Here is a 17,756-nt window from a genome sequence, read left to right as displayed (position 1 = left end):
AAGAGTGCTTTATCTCAATTTGAAACCCATCTTGTTCTACAATCTTTGTCAAAACTAAATCTAAACCTAGATGTATATGTGAAAGCCTGATTTAGATATTTTCAAATAATAGGGATTTGCTTGAGACTGCTGAGGTGGTTAATCTACTTACACTGGGTTTTGCAGCTAAGCTTTTCTGTTCTTACCAGCCTGATTTTCTTTTTCTGGTACACTCTTAATAAATATTACATGTACTATTCAAGAATTCAGATAAGTGGCTTTCCCTGTAAAGAAAATAAATAAATAAAAATTAAACTGAGGTATTCAATCTTTCATAGGATGTCCTTTATACACGTGGACCAACAATGGCTCTGTCTACATGTTCCTCACAGGCTTATACGCTAAGGGCCATTACCAGAACAGACCCAAAAGTTTGGATCAAAGCAGAAAAGGACTCTCAAAACGCATTATACAAGTTCACACACATTAAATTACTACAGAAACTCCTGGTATACAACACTTATTTCACTCATTTCCTCTCTGTAGCCAAACATGAAGTATAACCAGAGTGGAACAGTTATGAAAGCTACCTGAAAGTACAAAGTCTAAGCAATATATACCAAGATAGTGTTAGTGCTGTGTTCAGTGATCGTTATGCCTGACATTTAAGCAGTACTGTTTCTCCTCAACAATGAAAGGAGAGATCAATTGCAGCCCTGGAACTGTCAGCTCATCTTGTTGCTATGGATGACAACCACAAATTACTTTTTTCCATTCAATCTCCTACACATTTCTGTCTTCCAACTAGTCTGTTCTTCATCAGTCAAGTAAAGGATGAACCCAAAGATCTTCTTGAAGTTCTGGGTCTCATAAGAGCAGTCATGAGGAGAAGAAATTTTCAGAGAACATTCACAATCATGTTTTGGATGTTGCAACATGCATGACAATAAGTAGTGAAGCAATTTGTACATTGACAACTTCATGAAATAACATTAACTATTCCAGTAGTTGTTTTAAACGATCACCCCAGGTTTCAATACCCAGCCATGAATATATATGACAAATGGTGAGTTCTTTGAGTTAAAAAACACTGTAAATAATAGGAAAATGCTCAGAAGAACTTTAGGTAAGTTTTGGACAATTTACCTCATACTGAAAGATTTGGGTAGTTCTTGCTTACTGTAGAGAAGGTTAAGAGAAGAGTTGATCCTGGTTTATAAATATCTATCACGGTATGCAATCTTGACCACTGGAGGCTGAACAAACCAACAAAGTAAAAAACAAGACACATAGCTGAAAACTGGAGTTTGAAAACAATCAAATTAAGGATTCAACTCAAATTCATCTGTACAAAATGAAGTTTATGTTCCACTGAAGGAGATTAACAAGGAAGTAATTAATCTGTAGTTTTAAAATTAAGATTGTGTATGTGTTGGAAAGATATGCTCTGGTTCACCTGCAAGTTATTGGACTCTATCTCTCACTTACATGGAAAGAAGAATGATACTTTCTCTGCAGGAGTTGGTGAAAAAATTCTGTGGCCTGCTTTATACGGAACGGCCACTCCTGTTTTAGAAATCTTTGTGGTGCCAAACATCTAAAAATTATAAATATTAAAAGATAAAAAGAAAAAGAAAGTGTAAATCACATCCGTTTTGCCTGGACAACCCTTTCATTTGTCATATGACAAGAGCAGAATAGTGTCTGTTCAAAAGGGCTATAACCCACTGGTTGAGAATCCATGATGGAGGAATAGATGCAATACCATTTGAATAAAATCCATCAGTCTGCTCAGTACATATTTGTCATTAGGCATTTTCTTTACACATGGCATTATTTAGTTTGCTTTCCTAAACAAATATATGTACAGTATAATGAAATATTTGAATTCTACCCACAACTTTTAGATAAAGTTCCAACACTTACATTTTATATTTATTCTGTATTTCATTATTATAGGGTATGAGTTTCATTATATTGAATTATCTCTGTGCTGTAATGTAAACCATTAATTTTTTTTAAAAAAATCAGCATGAACATAAACAAAACGGAAAGGAAAAAACCCACGTCATGCCATTCAAGTGATTGCTTTTTTGATAGACTGACAAAATTAGTGGATGAAGGATAAGCAGTAGATATATTTGCATTTTAGTAAAGTATGATCACACCTTTGAAAAACTTATAAAAAGCATCCACATTCACTTGAATATGATTGCTTTTACATGGAGGAAAAGCTAGATGAAAGACAATGAATAAAATGATCTTTAGTGTGGGGTGAAATGTAGATGGATACTCAAAACATATGCATTAAAATTCATTTTATTCAGTGCATTCTACCCTGATCTGGAAGAAGAAGTAAAGAGCAAAAATGAATTTGCAGATCATAATCAGCTGGAAAGTACGGGCTGGATCAATAGTGAAATCTGCCTTTTGCCCCAGTTTTACGAATGGGTACTCATGTTACTATTCCATCCAAAACAGAATCCAATAAATGTACTGTGACCTGAACCACAGTCTCCAAAGGAAAATGAGAGAAACAAAAGTGAGCAAGTATCAGAAAATGTACTTATTGAATGATTCTTTATTGAATCCCCAAATGACTCCTTGTTTTCTGGCTTTAAATAAGTAAGACTAATATGTATTTTTCTCATCTTTTTATGAGTCTTTAATGATTTATTACCAGAAGTAACCCAATATGCTGTACAGAAATGAGCATGCTATCGCTAAGTTCTGTCTGATCTGAGTTGGATCAAGATTATATGTTGATTCTTTTGATAGGAGAATTAAAATGACTCTCAGGCTTTTACAGGAGGATGAGTTTGTACTCTGCAAATTCCTTACGGATAAAACGAGCTTTACCTATTTTGATTACTGAGAGAGAAGAAGGTCTCCAGTTCTGTTTTCTTGCTTGAGTAAGAAATGTGGAAGTTGTAGCTCTGGCATTGAGAGAGAAAGAGATTTGTATTTCTTCACCTAATTTCTCTCCTTAACAGCCAAGAAAGCTGGGAAATGGCAGCAACGGGCAATGGCTTTTACCCACAGACGCTTACTCAGGAGAACAGGATGTGATGTGCCCTAATGGGGGGGCACAAATTTGTCCGCATGTGGAGTAATGGGAGAAACTGAGGGAGGTCTTGGACTATAAAGCGTCTTCTTTTTCCTCAGTGTCTGCTGAATTTGTCACTTATGTTAAATTAGCTTTTATTTTGGATTCACTCAATCTTCTTCAGAATATCATAGCCACAGTGCCTCTGTGGCCCAATAAATACAACTTTGCTGTTAGTAGTAACAGGCCACAGACTTTGTACTGAAGGGGGTAAGAAAACACATAAAACCAATCCCAAGTGGATCCATGACTGAAAAAGAGGAAATTACGACTATAGACATATTTCTCCCAGCAAGGACCTCACCACACTACTGCTAAATTGCTCTACATCCCTTCCTTCCCCTGGCTCACTGAGGAAGACTGAAGGTTAGGACCCAGAGGAAAGACAGAAAGGTGAGTCTAGCACTAGAAAAAAAAGGCAGATAAGAGGAATTTTCACATGGTCATTTTAATTGTCTTCAGAAACAAAGAAAACAAACAAAAAAAAACCAATACCACCAAAACTATGAGTGTCTTTTTTTTTTTTTTTCTGCATTATTGAGATTACTTGAACTATTAGACTGTTAAAATGTTAATTGGAATAGCAGTAAATTATTACTTCCATATATACGGTATGCTCATTTTTTTTTCCAGAAAAAAACAGAGAAACCCACAAACTTAATAGACACAGAATATTTTTTCCCTACTTCTGAACCCTTCCAGAAGGATTTGCCTTTGTCAGCTTTGGCCTGGGTGCTAGCATCATTTTGAGACTATTACCTCCATTCCTTGAAAGCTCTCATCACAAAACAAAAACTAAACCAAAAACCAAAAACAAACAAGCAAAATCTACCAACAAATTTTTTTTTTTTTCTTCTTCAATTTGCAGGGGATTTATTCTTTGAGTCCTTGGAACTGTGAAGCATTACATGTGATAATCTCTTAAGAAATACAAAGATACTGAAAATAGATAATACAGATATATATGTGCAGTTTCATAGCGGAATCTTATACCATTTTTTAATATATCAGTAAAAATGAATTCATACAAACCATATTATAGTATCTTACTCATAATGAGTAACCCATTGAAGATTATGGGGCTTCTTATAAAGTAAGGTTTTGTTTTTTTTTTTTTTTCCTTATTAACAATGGTTGATAACACATAGTCTGATACTTTCATGTTCTTCCTGATATGGTTCTGAGATGTAGTCAGTTTCATGGTTTTCATTACATCAGGTTTGCTGTTCTGATTCCCACTGCCTGCCTTATTTCATGGGCTGTTCACTGAGTACAGTAATTCTCAGTATGGTTACAGGATACAGAATCTAGCCTTGTTTACCCTTTCTTTAAACAGAATTTCTTGAAGAAAGGCCGTGTTGATGCTTCCACAAAACAAGCATAAATAGAAATGAATCATTCAGTCTAATTCATTTAGTTTGAAATGCTATCTATTTCCCAAGCTATAGTTTTGCCTCTTTCTTGCTATTGCCTATACGCTCCAGCAAGTGCTTCAGGACATTCTGTTTTGCTTCTATGGTGCTTACCAGATGGTTTTCCCAATCTAACAATTATTAGCCTAGACTCATTAATGGCTATCAGTCAGCAGGCTCACTCAGCTATCTGAAGTTAAGTGGAACCCATTAGCTTTGCCATCTTGCAGTGACTTGTATTTATCATCCAAAGATGCTTAAAAATTTACTTCCCACCTTTTTTCTCCTGCTACTCTCTGATGCTCATTATTGCTTATATTGAAACATGGAGCTAGCAATAAAAGGAAGCATTTCCCTAGTGATTTGCATTGTCACAGGAAAAGTCACAAGATATTGAACACTAAAAAGATCACCTACAAACGTGTATTCCTTACCTTTCTACCTTATTTTTTTCTAAATTTAAAGCTAACAAAATGTCTGGGTTTCTCTTATTTTTCTGCCTGCAATTTTTGTCTAAATAGGAAAAGAGCAATATGTGCAGTCTCCTACCTGCAGCACATCCGTATGTGAGCTCTAGAATCCACGTGACAGTGGTAAGCCCAGCAGTGTCCAGTTGGGGCAGCACCTCCTATTCCTGTACTAGAGACCTGGACACTGATCCTGGATGCCTCAGAGAGACTGCACATGAACGCAAGCGTATTTCTATCTGTGAACTATAAGACAGAACTGCACCAGACCTATTAGGTGTAACTCTGACAGAGCTTTCACTCAATTAATACTACGGCAAATTAAAGAAGAAAAAAACACACAAGCACACAAAAAGACCTGCCATAAAGAGAGAGAAAATAATTGCAGCACCATTCAGTAAGGAATAATGTATCATCTTTTCACGCACCACTAATTTGCCTTGCTGCCTCTACTAACAGCCTCAGAGCCATACCTAATTGTACCCCCTCATTCCTCTGCCAGGGCACATTGTCATGTCTGCCTCTACAGCTGTCTTTCGTTCTCTTCTCAATGACAGATGATAAGAACTGAAGAAAGAAGAAGTGCATTCTGCATTTCGTGAAGAGTTCAGATCGCACAAATGAGTCAGTTGGCTGTGGAAACCTTTCCTTCTATGTATTGTTCCATTACTGAGGAACAAAAGGGTTTGTACAGGTCCGGTCAAATATAGTATTTATACACAATGACTAAGATTTTGTCTCCATTAGCTTTTTACAAAGAGAAACATGGATTTCTCTAATCTCATTCTGTTATTTTCAAACCTTTCAAAGGTAAGAAAAATGGATTATAGGAATCACACTTATCTCATATTCATAGCATAGGAAATGATAAGGAGGATAGAACAGGAAAACTATTTTAGTGCCACTTCTATCTTTTGGGAATGATGTGCATACCCAATGTATAATGCTTTTCAGTGTTAATATCTGATCTGTTTATCAAACTATCGGTACCTGCACTGACCAACTCTTTTGTTTGCTTATTGTCTTGCAGAGTCTGTATGGCTGTGTTTCAACATAGTGCCAGGTCCAAATCATATTGGATAATGAATATTCACACACATTTTTTTCAGGTCTATATTTTGTGATGTCTTTTTATTGTAGAAGAGAGCTAGATATTTGATACAAGGTCATCACACATATTTATACAATTGGCTTCACATACTCAGAATCCTATACATTTTCCCTACACAAATTATTCTGGTCTGTGAAATAAGAATTTGCATATGCTCCAGGAAGTCTAGAACAGAGCTTTCTTTCTATTGATATGCCCATGGACAGTTATTTTCTTTCCACAATTATTTCAGGTTGTTCTGTTGTGACTTGCCTATCATTTATTTGTCATCAATATAATGTTTTAGGAATTGATTTCCATTTTTTTTAGCTGAAGTTGCATTATAATTTAGCGTCAGACTGTAGCATAAAGGAAGTACATTTATACCAAAATGAACCTGGACAAAAACCAATTAGGCAAAAATACAGTTGCAAAATTATTCAATTATTTTTTAGTACCAGGAAAACATCTAATTTGGTGACATTCAAATATTTTATTAAAAATCTGAAAGCTGAACTGCAGAATTTTGTGTATGCAAGGACTGTGGAATAGAAATTGTCTAAAATAGTTTCTTTTTTGTTGTTGTTTTTGTTTTTGTTTTTACATATTTTCTGCATTGGGCTGACTTCACTAGGTGCTGCAGTGGGGCCATTGTGTGGAGTGAGGCTGGGGCTGCCCTGTGCTGGCCCCAGCTGGTCCCAGGCGGCTCCAACGGCCCCATTGCAGGGCATGGCCAGGCCTCACAGCTACTTTGGGGGCACCTCAGGCATTTAATAAAGGGTGAAAAATGATGCATAGAAGCTGTGAGTGAAAGAAGAAAGAAAAACGTGAGAAAAACAGCCCTGCAGACAGAGAGGTCAGAGAAGGGGTAGGCGGAGGAGGTGCTCCAGGCACTGGAGCAGAGGTTCCTTTGCAACCTGTGGCGAAGACCCCAGTGAGGCAGGACCTTGGAGGATCACGTTGGAGCAGATAAACACGCTGCAGCCTGTGGAGGACCCCACACTGCTGAAGGTAGAGATACACTGACAAAAGCTGCATCTCGTGGAGAGCCAACATAGTAAAATGTGGCCCATGCTGGAGCAGGCTGTGCCTGACAGACTGCACCCTGTGGGACTCACATCGGAGCAGTTTGTGAAGGACTATCCTGTGGGAGGGACTCCACACTGGAGCTGGGGAGAAGTGTGAGGAAACAGAGCAGCAGAGATGAACTGTCACAAAGTGACTGCAGCTCCTGTTCCCCATCCTCCCTGTGCTGCTCAGGCCTGGGGGAGGTTGAAGAGTTGGAGATGAAGGAGTGAACTTGAACCTGGGAAGAAGTAGGACTGCAGGTAAGGTGGTTTGGTTTTGCCTTTGTTCCTCACCATTCTACTTTATTTTTAATCAGGAGCACTTTATTTATTTATTTATTTACTTTGTCCCAAGTTGAGCCTGTTTTGCCCATGACAGTAACTGGTAAGTGATCATTATCTTGACCCATGAGCTTTTCTATCTTAAGTTCTCCCAACATCCCGTTGAAGAGGGACAATGAGAGATTGACTGGTTGGGCATCTGGCAGCAAGCCAAGGTCAACCCACAACTTTCAAAACCAATTACAAGTAACTGTGACCTGGAGTCTCCTGAAGATCATAAACTCAACCTTATTGTCACAAAACTAATATGTCAGACGTTGTCATTTTCCTACAATGTGGCAATGTTATTTAAGGTGGATATAAGTCTTCTTTGTCCATGTTCCATCTAAATGTCAGGACAGAAGAGAGCCCAGCATTTCCATTGAGGAGTGTTCACAGTATTTGGGTATCAAGAAATTCAGGTTTGATTTACATACAAGTATTGACATTTCAAGTGTAAGAATATAGATTGAAGAGCTCAATCCTCTTACCAAGTATTTTTAATAACATAGTCAGAAGAGTAACTGAAACTACATTGTTAATAAAGTTGATTTTGAATGCTTTTTTTCGATTACCCTTCATCAGGGAAACTGTTCAAGAACCAGCTCTCCCACTTTAATGATGTGGTCTGTAAACTTGTTTGTGTGCTTACAGGAACAAACTTTTTAATGTACCTGTTCTTAAATTTGTAAAGGTATTATTGAACTGGGAATGTAGAAATAATGAATAATCTCCATTTTACACAGAAAGTATAGATTTTATAAAAGACAGTAGATTGTAAAATTTAGAAGTAACTAGGTTATGCTCAAAGTAGTACTATAAACTCAAAGCCTTTTCACATTGTTATTGAAAGAGAAAAGCAGTATAAACAATGACTCAGTATTTTCATATTTCATTTATTACATACTATAAACTGTATGACTAAACTTAAAATGAAACAATATATATATATTTCTGATTTACAGTAAATTTAATCACTGATTAACATTCCAGAAGGAGGAAAAACAAATGAACATGCTATGAAACATGCTAATGATGATCATAATGATAATTGAGGATGTTCTTAGAATAGATAATATCATAATGAAGGCATCAAGACTTTACGTAGATTTTTTCCCCCTCCAGGTTTCATAACAGGCAGAAGAATCTTCACTTATTTTTGAAACTGAAGGAAAGGGAAATAATTCCCTTTTAATTTCCATTTATTATGAAGCTGCTTTTTTCCTTGCCTCTTTCTGCATGTGCTTTCATTTTCCTGGCCGTGAGGCTTTGCATTACCTAATAATAAATCTCTCCTATTTGATGAAAACCTTGCAGGGCAAGCCTCTGTTTTTAGTTTTAACTTTAGCCTCAGTTATTTTATTTGCTTCTGTCTGTAAACGTGGTCTCAACTGAGTAATCACCCTAAAATTACCAGCCACAGATGTGGAACTGGTATTCCAACAACAGGAAAAGAGAAACAATATGGAGAGCTCAGTTTAATTTGTCATGAAATCACCTATATGTCTTTACTGAAGTATGACTCTCAAAAAAACCCCTCAGTGTATATAGACCAATGATTTCCTTAAAAAATGAGGAAATGCTCTCTATGCCTCTAGTGATCTGCAAATGAAAGCTTGAGAGCTACATCCTAAATGAAACAGACATGATGTAGATAAACCTTTCTTTTCTAGATCATTGATAGGAATATGAGAATATAAAATGGTGAGTAATGGTTCATTATGAGATGAATATCATACATAATAAAGTAATTCCAATTCAGATTGTGCATCTGGGCCCAATCACAATTTGGTCAGATTTGTTCTGCAGTGGAAAAAAAAAAAAAAGGTATAAGAGAGTTGGGCACCTAGCAGCAGGATTTAAAGACTATTAAGATTCTGTCTGCCATGACAATTGGTAAGAGAGGGCTATCTAGCAGCCCAAGGGGGAAAAAAACAAACAAAAAAAAAACCTCAGCTCCTCAACTTCCACAGTTTCATGGAGACAGACCACTCCTGTCTCCAAAAGTTGAAACCTGGTTTCACCTTTCCTGCTGGATCTTCACCTGCACACCAAAGTTATCTTGTGTTTTCTATTAGCACCCATCCTTCCTGCTGTGAAAGCTTGAATGTAACCAAAAAACCCACATTGCCATTCTTCAGCACTACTTAAAGCCATTTTATTAAATGGTCAGGCCCAAGTATTTCAGAGCCCCCTTCTTAGTTTTCACATGCAAGAGCTTTCCTTAGTCAACTCTTTGCTTCTCATAGCATCCCTGCATGTATCTTCCTATTCTGCAGTGTAGTTTCTTCTGCTCATTTCACTGAATGCTCCTCAGCCCTTGACAGGACAGCTGCTCCCTATCCGGCCATGCAGTCCTAATCGAGACACAACTCATAAGTTTGTGACACAGATGCATTAATCAGGCAGGGTGCATGTTACAGCTCAAGGAAAGGGTGAAGTACTTCTGCAGGCAGCTTTCCCCAGTGATGACCCTGGCTCCACTCATCTGGAGTTGGGTAATGAGGAAGGGCTGCAGAGCGAGGACTTCATCTCTCTGTGCTTAGTGTTCTTGCTGGGGTCAAAGTAAACTGGCTTCTGCTACTGGAGGCTTGCAGCATTAATTTGTCTTCTTGATGTAAGTGTTAATAAGCTAACGTGTTATAAAGCTTTATAATGAAAGGATTGTTGTTCTGAATTCTGTCTACCTGCAAGCTGGTTACTTGAAGCAGTCTATCTAGGAGGTGGCAAGATAACTTGCCGAAAGCTTGGGGTGTGAGCTCAGGTTTGTAAATGCTATCATGTTGCTGCCCAGGTTAACCGTGAGGCCATAAGCTCCCTTGAGGGGGAGAAGGGCAATTACTCCTTTCATGTGTCTTTATCTTTCACTTACAGTCTTCGAATGCCTTAAGAAAAGCTATAAACTCTGGATCTGTGGGTAGGTGAATGTGGAATGTGTGCCCTTTGAAAAGAGCAGAGTAATGAGTTGTAGCTTCTTGTTTTGAGAGTACTTATGATTTTTGGCTACTGACTGAGGACTGATTTCTAGGAGTGATTCAGGTGTTCACAACTGTTTTTAAGGTGAAAAGGTGACTTGAGTCCTGTTAAGCATTGAAGACTTACTAGCTCTGCCTCCTAGCTGAATGGTACTTTCTGTCCTGGTGTTTTGTGGCTGTTATGAGCACCTGTATGCTTTAGACATGATGTAAAGTGACAACTGATAGCAAATGATATTGACAGCTCTTTGTTGAACTTAATTATTCTTCAGAGACTGGCAATAATCAATCCTTGTAAAATTCATCTGTCAGTTTGTGGTGCCCCAACTTCTATATGGGGGAGTTGAAGGGAGACTTCTCTAAGGAAGGAGGAGTTCCTCCATTTTACCAGCAAAGTTTTGCTTTTTCTTAAATTGTCTGACTTTGCTGAAGTGAAAACTGTCATAAGCATCAGTTAACGTAGTGAAAATAAAGATAGGAAAACTCAGTGGTCATATTTTGTTTATCTGTATCCTGCAATGTAGTAAGTACCCTGGGCTCCTATTAAAACTAGTGAATTCTCTGAAAATGAGATCACCACCAAGGAAGACTATGTTCTTTGCTAGTATAAAGCTCAATGTGTAGAGGAATATCAAATGTCTTATACTATTTTGGGTGGCTTTTTTGTTTACTTGTAGTGGTGACACAAAACTGTGAAGTTCTCATGTTTGTTTATGGAGATAAACAGATGAACCAGAGATAAACCACTGGCTCATGAAAGGGGTGCGTGGGAAGGTCAAAAGCAAGAACAAAACTAAAGTAGACTATCTCAAGCTAATCAGCTCTATTTTCCTTCCACTAGAATAGTGGAAAAAATATACAATCTGATCCATTTACAGAGCGATCGCTTCCTGTCTATTCTGAAGCTTCAATTGCCTTGTAGGCTCATGATCCATGTTGTATATGAAGTTAGTAGAGGGGGCTCAAAACTGCTACTGAGACTTCAAGGAGTGGCCATCAGTAGTTCCTGAGCTGCATTATGAGAAGTGTTGCCAGCTGATTAGAGGCAAACAATCACCTCCCTCAATCAGCACTGGTGAGGCCACACCTGGAGTGCTGGGTCCAGTTCTAGGTTCCTTGGTACAAGAGAGATATGGATGCTATGAAGACAGTCCAGTGAAGGGCCAGAAAGATAATGGAGGGGCTGGAGCATCTCTCCTAGTCAGAAAGGCTGAAAGCGCTGGGACTGCTCAGCCTGGAGAAGAGAATGCTTGGTGGGGTGTCTCTCTTCAAGGTATAAATAGCTGAAGGGAGAGAGCAAAGAGGACACAGTAAGGCTTCTTTCAGTGGTGCTCAGTGCTGCATGAGAGGCAAACTGAAACACATCACTTACATCACCGTGAGGATAATTGGCATATGTGCACTGGCATAGGCTGCCCAGAGAGGTTGCGGTGTCTTCCTTCTTGGAGATAGTCAAAAGCCATCCAGCGATGTCTAGGGCATCGTGCTGTAGGTGGCCCTGTTTGAACAGGGGGAGTTGGACCAGAAGACCTCAACTATTCTGTGAAAACAAAACTTACTTGTATATACAGTATTGTGCCCAAAAGTTGATGGGGGGCAGGGGAAGGTACCATGTGCCAGGACAGCAAAGACCTATCAAAAAAACTTGTAATGGGAATGACACTTCTTTTTAAAAGCATCTTCTCTCACATTAGTTGTTAGATTTATTCAGTGAAGTGGTGTGGCTTTTTGTGTGTATCTTGATTTGTGGGTGATATATTTCAGTTCCTTCCTGTCTTCGTATTCTCACGCTCAACAGGAACTGCTTTTGTGTTTATACTTTACCTGTTAGAACCATGTGGCCAGCCCATCACTGCTTGGCTTCTATAAGTAAGGCTTCAGTTGATGTGCAGTCAGTGTACGAAAACTTATGCTGCTATTCAGCCTCTTAAACCAACTTACCTGCGGTCTTCTAAAATTACTGACAGTGTTCTCTGGTTCCCTCTGCTCTTACTGAAAGGCTGTTTCACTTCTGAGGGTTAAGACCTATCTTCTAAATACTGGTCAAACTTACAGGACTTATTCATAAGAACTGCGCTTGCATTTTTTTTTCCTCTGCTGTCCTTTCATCTTCTGTGAGTTGGTGGAGTTGGATGTAAATTTTAGGTTTTTTTACCCTCCTACCATTTCTGCTCTAAAGAGCAGTATTCTCCCTTGTCTTTCCCGTTGCTAGGTTACATGCATCATGCTTATTCAAGATGCATTTACATGGCACGAAATAGGACTGCGTAGAAATGCTCAAGCTAGATCAGTAGTTTAGGTGAAGCATTTTGGGTACTGGCAGAATTACTGCCACAGTAATGTAATGTACTGTCTAAGCTAAATTGCCCCACAGAGAAGTGGTTTCTTCTAGCTAATGTAACTACCTCTACAGATCATCATAGTTCATGTAAAATATAAGGGTATCCTTGGTGGTCTGCGGCTATAGATACTCTGTGCATCTTTTGAGTAGGTCTACTTGTCTTCTTATACCTTGTTCAAGTTTGGTGACTTTTGTCATGAACTCTAAACATATAATTAACAACATCCAGTAAACTGGGAGCTATTGTTTATCCCATCTACCTGCTTGATATTCAAGATCTGAACAGGCATTTGTTCAGTCAAAGGTTAAAGAACTGAAGCCTTCCATGTGTTCATCTTCCTTGACATATGTATTCACTTTCTGGTGAGGTTCCTTTTCAGAGGTAGCAGTATTTAAGAAAACCTTAAGGTTTTCTCAGAGTTTTCTGGGAGTTTGGAATTTTAGCATATATGAGGACTGATTAATCATTTTTGAGTCTATTCAACAACACCTAATGGAACTGAAAGTTATGGCCAGAGTTTTCAAAAGTTACTTATTCTTCAACCTGATTAGCTACTATCGAAGCTCTTTCCAGCAATGCAAAAAGTAGCACAAATATCTGGTATCCATTTACTTTTGCTGTTCTCTTTACAGCTAAGAAGGATGTAAAATGTTGCTTCAAAGATATTTCAAGTTAGTTTTAATATATTTATCCCTATTTACTTGATTACAAAGTGAGATGAAGTTCCTGCTTGGAGGACAGTGAGATCTGTGATGATTCCAGTTTCTTTGGGAGGGTTTATCTTTCTCTTTTGTAGTTGCTCCTGAGAAAGCTTTCCTATTCCACATAATCTAGTTCCAAGCAATGAATTGCTGTGAAGATAGATATTCTACGTGGACAGGTTTTGAAATAGTTGCTGATCTTCTATGAGAAAATTGTCTGAGGAGTCTAAAGGCCTTTAAAGAGAGGTTAAGAGAGCTTTAATTGCACTCTGATCCAGGGTGGCACAAAGTCATTTTGTCATGTTCAAAGATGACATATTTCTATGACCGAACAAACTCAGCTATGCTAATAGTCGTACACATTTAAACACATGGCACATAGACTACTAACATAAAGGTGGTTTGAACTAAATTACGTGGTCTGAAATGGGCCATAAGTGATTTGAGTAAAAACTTAAAGTGATAGTCGTGCAGCAAGTCCTCATACACAGTTGGTCAATTCTGTCCATAAATTCAAGCCTTTAAATTCTGTCCTACTGAAGAACTCTCAAAGCATCTTACACAAAGAATGACTGTTGCCAGTAAACTTCTTGCATCTCAGCACGGCATAGCCTGAGTCAATTGCTAGTTTCTCATCCGAATAACAGTAAAGACCTGCTGTGTGCCTTCTCTTGTCTGAGAAGGCTAACTAGAAAGGATCCTTATAAAAATCCTGTAAAATAAATTTGGAAAAGAGGTAATGTTTTGCCTTCTGCCCTAAGGCAGAATCAAATGTTCCTATGTTATTCCTGATAAATATTTATCTAGTTTGTTCCTAATAATGGAAATTCTACAGTTTCCCAGGCAATCTTTTTCAGCATTTAGTCATCTGTAGTACTAAGTGCTTCACCTAAGTCTCTTGCTGCTATTAAACCCACTGCTGCTTACCTTATCTTCACTTGATATGAAGAAGCATATATTCGCTTCCTACTTAATATTTTAATGTGTAAAAGATAGAAAAGCTGTTATCACTCTTCCTTCAGTCTTTGTTAAACCAAAGTATATTATTCCCTTTCAAGCATGATCGTGCTTGCCTGTTACTCTTAAAATTCCCTCTCCTTGCAATCCCAGTTGGTCCACATTTTTCTTGAGTTGCATTACCCCAAAATGCAACAGTGACTTTTGAGGCTCTACCAGCACCTAATAGCACTGAGTAATTTCCTCATGCATTGTGGAGGAGTTAATTCTTCCTTACTTTTTATTATAAAAATAAAAATATATACAAATTATTCTTCCTTATATTTTTCAGTATAGAAATTGAGAAGAGGAGAGAGAATTTATCTTTGATTTACAAGTAGTAAACTAAATTTTCTGTTTAGGTTCTCAGACATTATTCAAAGTATAAAAGGGAAGATTATATTTCAATTTAACTTCTCATTATGCTTTCTGAGAAATAAATTACTTCAGATTGTTGTAAAATTTGTATGTAGACTAAATTCTCTTTGGAAAACTGTGAAAACAACATAAAATACCTGTTTAATGTACTATGCTCCCAGTATATTCGATTCATCTTTAGCAAAAAAAAAAAAAACGATATTTTAAGAGATCCCATAGCATGGACCAATAAATGTTTTTATTTAGGGAGTTCTCAGGTTATAGGCTGAATTTCTCATGTCTCTGTGAAAGACATGGATGATGTTACAGAAAGTGGGTTTCCATATAGCAATGCAAGTAGCATAGATGCCCTGTAGAAATGCGTGATAATTTGGCATGACATGGCTAGGCTCCCCATATGCAAAGTTATACCATGCACCAGGACGCATTATCACCACCAAGAAACTAATCACTTTTCATGGGGTGTGAAGTATCACAGGGTCATTCATTGGGATGTTTCACAAATCAGCATCTTGTCAGTGCCCCTCCCATGCACTTTCCTTGCATATTATATAGGTCACTTGAACAGATCTTCAAGAGGTGAGGGGAGAAAAAAGTGCAGGAACTCTCCATGGTAATTCAGTTGTATAAGATGTAAACTGCTGTGTGTTGGAAACGGATACTCTGCTTCTGTGGACAGCATCTAAAAGCAAAAGCTTACATTTTACTCCTGTTCCATTTTCCTTTCCTCACACTTCTAGGGAAATGACAGAAATAATGACCTGATGTTTGACTTTTGTGAGTCATGGCCTTGGTAGCAGAAGTGCCATAATTATCTCATTGCTGCTATCACAGCATTGTAAATATTAAATGCAAAAAACAATGTTTCAATAGCTTTGAGGTTTTGACATTAACTGAGAAAAGCCAGTGAGTTCACAGTTAATGTTTCATCTCTTTAAGTTAATTTCTTGAGTATTTTTAGTACTTTCGCTTTTGAAGCCACAGATTATTATTAGTAGTAGAATAAAATTCTGGAAGTTCATCTCTGTACTGGTGATTACAGTCTGTTGTCTAGCATGGGATTCACTTAGTGGACAGGATCCTTTAATTAACTCTCACTGCATGTCACCGATATCAACAGATTTTTAGGAGCTAGGCTAATCTCTTACATATGCTGACATGTAAGGTATGTGCGTGCTTCAGCAGCAATGGAAGGGAAACCTGAGATTATTTTTGAGCCTCTATCACTTTCTTCTTAGAGAGTTGTATGTCTGTCTGTAGCTGTATTGGTAAAATGGTATTAAAAAGTAAATAGGGAGAAGTGGAGAAGGCAGAACTGTGCAGGCTTATCTGAATTTCTTCTATGGACATTACAAATATCAATTTTATTATCATCCTTGTTTTCCTTGTAGGTTATTCCACTTGGACTTTAGTTATTGTTGTATGGTTAGTCATTAGGGAACCGTGTTTCTTGTTTGAAAAAAGTCACTGACTTTTTTTCCCAACTTTGGCCTCTGTGTGGTTGTTACACGGTATGTTATTGTTAAACATGGTAAATTCCATTAAGAATCATTCACAATAGTGCATACAGCCAGCTGTGGAGACAGCAGAGGTAAATATCTGCAGTAGTACTTCAAGTAGAAGTGTACTGAAAGGGTTGTTAGGCATTGGAATAGGCTGCCCAGGGAAGTGGTTGAGTCACCATCCCTGGAGGTCTTTAAAAGACATTTAGATGTAGAGCTTAGTGATATGGTTTAGTGGAGGACTTGTTAGTGCTAGGTCAGAGGTTGGATTAGGTGATCTTGGAGGTCTCTTCCAACCTAGATGATTCTGTGATTCTGTATTAGGAACTGCTTTTGACATCTAAGGCTTTCAAGGTACAATTTTCTCCTTGCTGTACTGTTCTTATGCTGAAGCAGGGGTGCTACTCCGTGGTATGCTTCTATAAACAAGAGCTTAAAACTGTATGCATGTTGGAGTCTGAACAACCAAATTAAATGAAAAACTGCTAAATAATAGCCTTAGGCAAGGAAAATGAGCTGAGGAGAAGATACTCCTTTTCTACTGTGCGCACTTGTGTTTAATCAAAGGTTACTTCTGAAGGATTATGTTGTCTTTGTGTACTTATTTGGAATTAGATTAGGACAAATGCTTAGCTTATTATTAAAATGTTATACACAGAATTTTCCAAAGAACACTTCATATGTGACCTACTAAATATTTGTAAACAAAGCGCTTCTTCTGACTGAAGCAAAATTGCTAAAAATTATCTACAGCATAGGGTCCCAAAATGTGTTCTTTGGTTTACTGAAATGTTTTCATCTGTGGTATTCCGATATCTGCAGTTAGAAGACGGAGTTTAGGACTACAACTATTCAACACCAACCAGATGATGATTTGTGTTTTTGCAATTCACTGTAGTAGAAATAAATCTTTAATGGATGTTCCATCTCTCCTCTCTATTGCTCATCTATTTACTACTTTGCTATTATTTTTGGTCTTTAAAATTTAGCAGACAACTACCTAAGCATGCCCTTTAATCCTGCCTTGACAGCATACAACAGAATGGGAATTTGATAGCAGATTGAAGAATCTAGCTGACACAATGACAGTGACAAACTTTCATATAATCTACCTGGTTTTGCAGGATGTCTTTTGAAAGCATTGAAATGTTACAGATTCATTCGAAAAAGGAAAGGTAATACATTTGCCAGTGTTTTTGTTTGTGTGGTTAAATTTAAACAAACAAAAGCCCCAAAATATCTACTGAAAATTTCACATAAACTAAAACGTTTACAGATTTTAAGAAAGTAACATTAGAATAGCTCTAGTTATGTGGCCACTGTTGACTTAAAAAAAAAAAAAAAAAGACAAATATCAACTGTAAGTGAGAGTGTGAGTGGAGGGAAACACGAAACCAAACAAATCAGGCTTACTTTGTAT

At 37.6% G+C, this 17,756-nt stretch overlaps 1 protein-coding gene across 2 annotated transcripts in view; it reads left to right on the top strand.

The window, feature by feature from the left end:
• Positions 1 to 17,756, top strand: part of LOC308187337 (uncharacterized protein) — a 424,496-nt gene that overhangs the window by 321,478 nt on the left and 85,262 nt on the right. Inside the window, exon 7 of one of the 2 annotated variants that reach the window (XR_013944615.1) lies at positions 2,973 to 4,591. The exons of the other annotated variant lie outside the window; for it this stretch is intronic. The gene's annotated coding sequence lies outside the window, so the exon portion shown is untranslated. Of the gene's footprint in view, positions 1 to 2,972; positions 4,592 to 17,756 lie in introns of those variants that run through there. 2 annotated transcript variants of the gene reach the window in all.

Source organism: Anser brachyrhynchus (genome assembly GCF_964034855.1).
Source record: "Anser brachyrhynchus genome assembly, chromosome: 1".
Classification (NCBI taxonomy): Eukaryota; Metazoa; Chordata; class Aves; order Anseriformes; family Anatidae; genus Anser; species Anser brachyrhynchus.
The sequence above is the reverse complement of the archived record's forward strand: the minus strand, read 5'-3'. Positions and strand labels throughout refer to the sequence as shown.